Raw genomic sequence first — 6,709 nt, forward strand, 5'->3', positions numbered from 1 at the left:
GTGGCTCATGCCTGTAATCCCAGCACTTTGGGAGGCCGAGGCGGGCAGATTACCTGAGGTCAGGAGTTCGAGACCAGCCTGGCCAACATGGTGAAACCCGGTCTCTACTAAAAATACAAAAATTAGCCGGGCGTGGTGGCCTGTGCTTGTTAATCCCAGCCACTTGGGAGGCTGAGGCAGGAGAATCGCTTGAACCCGGGAGGCGGAGGTTTCAGTGAGCCGAGATCGAGCCACTGCAGTCACTCCAGCCTGGGCGACAGAGCGAGACTCCGTTTCAAAAAAAATAAAATAAAATAAAAGAGAAATTGACATGAGTTCTGCTTTAACTATAAAAAACTTTAGTACCTACAGGTGAAACTTAGCTTTTGATTTTTTCCCTTCCTTGGAAAGAGTCTGCATTTAGTCAGCTAACATTATAGTACCACTCACAAGCCAAAGATCTTCCGTAATTTGGAAGGGAGGCAGTAGAGGAATCAGAGTCATAATAAGTTAGCTAATAACCAACTATTCTTTAAAGCTTAACTGTGAACTTAACTGCAATTACGCATTTCATTGACCTTCTCTAGTGTAATACCAGCCCCTGTCCCTTAGAAAAGAGGAAAATACACTTACGTTTTTATTTCTAGTGGTTCTAAGAACTTGTGATTGGCTCCAGATTCCTAAATGAAAACACTGCATATATTCACCTCCTTCTCTTTTCACCGCATTTGAGTTTTTCTGTCTGCCAAACAAAATGATAGGGCCAGGTCTGCCAAAGCCCCAAATACAGCGGCATCGCCCTGCTTCCCTCCAGGGGATCTTCCTATTGAAAGGGGCTCTGCCACACAGTGCCTCAAACGTTCAGGATAGAGTTTTTCTTCCCTCCAACTTCTATATATTCTTGCCATAAGGACAGCACTAGCAAAGCGGGCTCCTCCTCTCAGTTAACAGAACTGTGACTGCCTGTGAGGCTCATTCTGAGAAAGGGACAAGGGAAAGGGACCGGGGCGATAAGTGAGGGTCCCAGCTTGAGGGCTGGAGTGGGCACCAGACTCCCACCAACGACTAAACCGGAGAAAGCAAAGAAACTGGCCTTCCCCGCACCCAAAAATAAAACATCACATCACTAAAAAATGGAAACATTCGCAACATTTTCTAAAACAAAACCACTCACCTGCAAAGGGGCCACCAGTAGCAGCATCAGCAGCAGCCGCTCCTCCGAGCCGCCGAAGAGCCAGCGCCTCCTAGGACTCATCACTGCCGCCGGCATCGACGCTCTTTTCTAACCCCCGAACCAGACGTGGGCAGGTCCTAGGGCTCTGCGTATTGGAAAGTCGAACTGTCACTCATCCACGGTCCCTGCCTACACCCGGGACCAGAGAGGTCTCTTCCGTTTACCAAATCCCAGGAGTAAGAAGTGGGGTTCTGATTGGTTCGCTACAGAGACGAGCACATACCTGAACCAGTAAGGAGTTGGCGTCGACACCAACGGGCAGGCTTGTGCCTAGGGAAGTAGAAAAACAAACCCTGCAGCGTCGCTGGTGCAAAACCTCGGGTCCGGGGAGCGTCTTAGCGATTTGAGGTTCTAGAAAGCGTTTAAAGTGTTAGGAGAAACACCTGCGGGTGAAGACGGGTGTCAGCGGACTCTTGCAAGAGAGGAAGTGATGTTTCTTTTACTTATGGGAAATTTAGGGATTGAAACCTGAAGACGAAGCCGGGCTATCCTCGCAGAAGAAGCTCCTTTCGCACGAATTACTCGTGGATGAAAGTCTTAAGTCGTGATTAAAACAAATGCCTTTGAAGTGCTCGATTTATAGGCAGTAACATATCCTTACTTTCTCTTACCGCTTTTATAGGGATTTCCGTTAGGCAGTTTGCTGACAGTATTTTAGGTGGGAAGAAAAGTCATGAATGGAATGCCCTAAAAGCTTATTGCACAGAGGAGGGGAGGCTGGAGTGGAATGAGAGAATGACAAATTCGGAGGCGACAATAACTGAACAAGAGAAATCTATGAAAACACCGGAAGTCTGGCACGAGGCCTTAAAAGCTTCTAAGCAGGCTTGAACTACCAACGAGGTTTTGAAGCATATGTGTTAGAACGTTCGGGTGGGCGGGAAAGATAAGGAATGTTATGTTTGCCGGACCACCTGGGAGATTCCCTTCTTAACTTAGAAGCTATCCTACGTAGTGGTTCGTGTCCTCCTGTGAGTTTTTCCTGTTTCAGCCTCATAACAAATGCATTAGGTTTGTGACAGGCAAGCAAGTCCTCAGAATAATTATACATATATTTGAAAAGATAATCTTTCAACATTTGAAATTCTGTGACACACTCTGTATTGAACTCATTAAGATCTAATTGTAGCCAGTTCTGTATCTCATTTACCGATCTTAGAGCATGACAGTTCCTCCTGGGATATCAAAGAACAGAACTTTACTTCTGGGACGGCACTAATCCAAGGCTTGACAAGTCCCAGCAGGTGATAGGTCCCATCTAGTGATAGTTAGAATTTAACTTGCACAAGATTAACTAGAGTTCAGGCCAGAACAGCTGAAGAGGCAGTTTCCAAATCTTATACATTTGCCCTCTTGCTCTTTTCCCAATATCAGATGAGGACAAAGTAAGGAGAAAGCTTTTCTTCTACAGTGTAATAAAGCTCCTACTTGAGTGCCCACCATCCATACTCTGGAGGCTAAAAACAGTCATTCCCAAGTGGCAGTCTTGTGGCATTTGGCATTTAGGGATACTTAGTCTGGACTTAAGGGCGCCTACTCACTGGATTTAAGTTTACTGTTGTTATGGATACCCATGGAATGTTAGCTTGTCACATAAAACCTTAACAATATCAAACATCACTTACCTTTTAGAATCATTCGCAAGACTATGTGGCTTATGAATAACTCATTTTGATATAAGATGGAAGCAATTGTATCAGTGATTCTGTCTAGAAGGAATTGAAAAGCAAATTTTCATCAGGAGCAAGCATGTTCTTTGTAAGACAAATGTGCACAGAGGCTAACAAAATTTCAGGAGTTACTTTTGCCCTATGGAAAGATTGTTCTCCATACTTAATTATGTTACAGTATCATATCCTGAACCCTGTGTCCTGCTCTATTCGATGAGCTGTCTCCCTTATGAAGTTTTAAATAATGAGGTCGTGATTCACAAAAATGATCATAAATCCATTTAAGGCAAAGATGAACTCCAAAGAATATTAGACTTGTGCAAACTTAGTACTTGACAGGGCTTTGGAAATTAAACTCTAGCTCCTTGTTGTACAGATAACGAAACTGAAGCTTAAGTGATGTGCTCAGAATTACTTGGTTGGGGACAAACCTTGGGCTAGGACAAGGTTGCTAATTCATATAATTCTAGAAAAATGCTTCCTCTTCCTGCTGCCTTCTCTTTGCCCCAAAAGCAATGTATTTTTTTTAAATTAAGATTAATTTTAGGATTCACTTCCATTGAAGACCAACCATGAGGACTTCAATTCTGATATAGCAAGTGATATAGATACTGTGAAAATAATTCAGTGTCATCAAACAACTTTTGATGTAGTCTTTTATCCAAACAAGAAATGAAAAGCAATAAATTATTATAGCTATGTTGTCTCTTTGTCTTCCTTTCTGTTAGAAGTGTATATCAAAAAGTCAATGTCAACCCATATGATACTTTGAGTTTTAGTAGAAAACTGTCTTCCTTGTGACCTGAATAAACCACTATTTTATTGATAGCATACATACCTGGTCAAAATAATTTCACAGTTATGTGCACAGAGCCTCTAGCCTTTTCCATGTATGGCTGAATTGGTCCACTATGCATCAAAACATCATCCATGAACCTAGGCTATTCTCCCTTGTACTAGCCTAACAGAACCATTGACTCCCTCCTTCCAGCAAACTCCAGAGTTAGCTAGTTCTATATCCCATGTACAGGAGTGTCTCCTTCTCTTCACATGATCAGGACACACCATGAGTTGGTTATTTGCTGCCAGTATTTAGTCTCCAACTGTACCCTACTTACTTCAGGGTCAGTTTAAAATTTACCACTCGTAATCTAGTATAATAGACTTATGTGTGGTCCCCATCATTGACCTCCTAAGTACAAGACTCCCTTTTCTGAAACTAAAAACTGGAAATGCTCTTATGGATCAGCCATCCAGGCCTCTCAGAAGGGACCTTAAAGTCTGCCCTTTTCTTTCTAAAGTTAAAACTTAGAATCCTCATCTTCCTCACAGAATAGGGTGAAGAATCATGGAGGTAGTTTTGGAATAGCTTTGAAGCACCTTGTGTCTGCCACCTTCCAGCGCTGGGAACTTAGGGGCTTAATTGGACTTATAGTTCCATGAGGCTGGGGAAGCCTCACAATCATAGTTAACTCTAGAGTCTGCGGGAAGGACGCAGCCAATGGTTCCGCTAGGCTAGCAAAATGCAGAATAGCCTAGGCAAATTGCTTGACCTCAGCCTCAGTGTCTTTATCTGTTAAATAGAGATAATACCCAAATTGCCAATGTGAAAATTAAATGGGATAATGTGGTGTGTGCCTGGCACATGGAAAGCATCTCATAAATGATAGTGGTTATTCTTTGCAATTATGGTAATGATAAATGTAAAGCATTTTAACTGCTTACAAGTATTCTTATTCAAATAACTTAGTAAAGTCTTGGCATTGCGCTTGCCTCTTTTTCCTACTCTCCACTCAAGTGGAGACCTGGACTCTTGCAGAGGACATGAGACTGGGATTTCCCCAGCTATCTTGTGGCTACCCAGAGAGGTAATGGGCAGGAAGTGAATGCCAGAGAGGGTACAGACCTAGTGGCAGAGCCAGGAACCTCTGGTATTGGGAAGCCTGAACTATGTGAAATTCCCTTACAGTAAGACTAAACATTGAGTAAGCACCTTGGCATAGGAAAAGAGCCAGGTTGATTTTTTTCCCCACTACTTTCAGATCTGGGACAAGGGTAGGGGAAAAACTTAGAAACATGAGGAATCAAGAGGTGCTTTCCTCTTTCACAAATTCTCTACTCCACTAAGTAAAAACCCATGTTTCTTTAAATGCTTGTTGTTTATATTGTGGTAAACACAAATTGTGCCCTATAGAGTTTTTTTTAAAGCTTATATTTATTAATTATAAATTTATGTTTTAAAATGTTTATTGTGTAAGGTTTAGAAAAGAAAAAAACTTAAAATACCTATAATCCTACCCTCCAGAATTTATTTTTAACATTTTTGTGTATCCTATTTCTTCCCATAAACCAATAACTTAAAAAAAAAAACTGGAATCTTAGTATATATACTGTTTTGTGGCAATCTTTTTTACTTAATTTGTTATGAACATACGAACAATGTCATTTAATATTTTTCTTCAGTGTATAATTCCATTACATGAATGTTCGTCCAGGTGGTATGTCTCACAGTCCAACCGATTCTCTACTCTTGGGCATTGAACTTGTTTCAGTTTCTTAAAAAGATTCAGTGATTTAAATGAGCTGCTGCTTTCTCTAAATGATAGTGCTCTGGGAATGTCTACTGAACCAATGGCAATGCCTGCTGGCTCCAGCCTTTCTTCATGGAGACTGATAAAGTGGCTAGGAATTCTTTTCTCTATGCTCTGATATTACAGAGCTAAGAAAGGTGAAGATAGTAACCTGATAGCTACTGAAGGGTTTCCTCTTACCCTCTGTCTCCACCAGGTTTTCTATTCTTTAACCTGAAGAAAAGGTGTTTAGCTGAGGAGCCAGGGTGGGGAGGTGATATGGAGGGAATGGCGGATGGAAATCAGAGTTTGTATTAGTCCATTTTCATGCTGCTGATAAAGACAATTTACAAAAGAAAGAGGTTTAATTGGATTTTCAGTTCCATGTGGCTGGGGAAGCCTCACAATCATGATGGAAAGCAAGGAGGAGCAAGTCACATCTTACATGGATGGCGGCAGGCAAAGAGAGAATGAGAATCAAATGAAAGAGGTTTCTCCTAATGAAACCATCAGATCTCGTGAGACTTATTCACTACCATGAGAACAGTATGGGGGAAACTGCTGCCATAATTCAATGATCTCCCACGAGGTCCCTCCCACAACAGTGGGAATTATGGGGGATATAATTCAAGATGAGATTTGGGTAGGGACACAGCCAAACTATCAGAGCTCCATCAGTAAATCCTCACAAAACTCCTGGCATATATGTCCCCATTTTCAGATGAAGAAAGTAAGACTGGGAGAGATAATTTGTCTAAGACTGCACAGCTAGTTATACAACTGGAGTTTGACTCCTAGCCTTTGTTCTAAGCTCTTCTCACCATGCACTGCTACTAAAAACTTATGGAGATAACTTCATTCTTCTTTTCTTTGGAGAATTTGTTGTCAGTCATCTAAAATGTATTTATCTGCTCCCTAAAAATAAAAATTAAAAAACCCCTCCTGACTGTCCAGGAGTTTCTTCTGCCTATGGGCTTCCCCAGTCAGCTAGCTCTTGGGTAAAAGACCATATCCTCATTCTTTGATGAAGACTCAGATAACATAGCTTTTCCCCTACATACTTGCTTATTTTCTTAAATAAGTGACCTCACCGTATATGTTGGAAGGTCAAACTCATAAAAGGAAGTCTTTATAAACCCTGCATCAACTTAAGAACATTACACACATATTTGTTTCCTTAGCTTTGGGGATTTATGAAATATTTTCTATATAGCAATAAGTCTATTTTTCTGGTATGGTTTATACACTGCTTCTGA

The 6,709-nt window shown here is 41.4% G+C and overlaps 1 protein-coding gene across 3 annotated transcripts in view; it reads right to left on the bottom strand.

The window, feature by feature from the left end:
* BPGM (2,3-bisphosphoglycerate mutase) overlaps nucleotides 1–1,309 on the bottom strand; it is a 32,385-nt gene extending 31,076 nt beyond the window's left edge. For 2 of the 3 annotated variants that reach the window (XM_011972149.1, XM_011972150.1), the window contains exon 1: nucleotides 1,154–1,309. The gene's annotated coding sequence lies outside the window, so the exon portion shown is untranslated. Of the gene's footprint in view, nucleotides 1–831; nucleotides 957–1,153 lie in introns of all 3 variants that reach the window. The other variant, XM_011972151.1, reaches the window with a different exon arrangement.
* Nucleotides 1,310–6,709: the final 5,400 nt, after the last annotated feature.

The sequence above is a fragment of the Mandrillus leucophaeus genome, unplaced genomic scaffold (assembly GCF_000951045.1).
Source record: "Mandrillus leucophaeus isolate KB7577 unplaced genomic scaffold, Mleu.le_1.0 Scaffold1276, whole genome shotgun sequence".
Lineage (NCBI taxonomy): Eukaryota > Metazoa > Chordata > Mammalia > Primates > Cercopithecidae > Mandrillus > Mandrillus leucophaeus.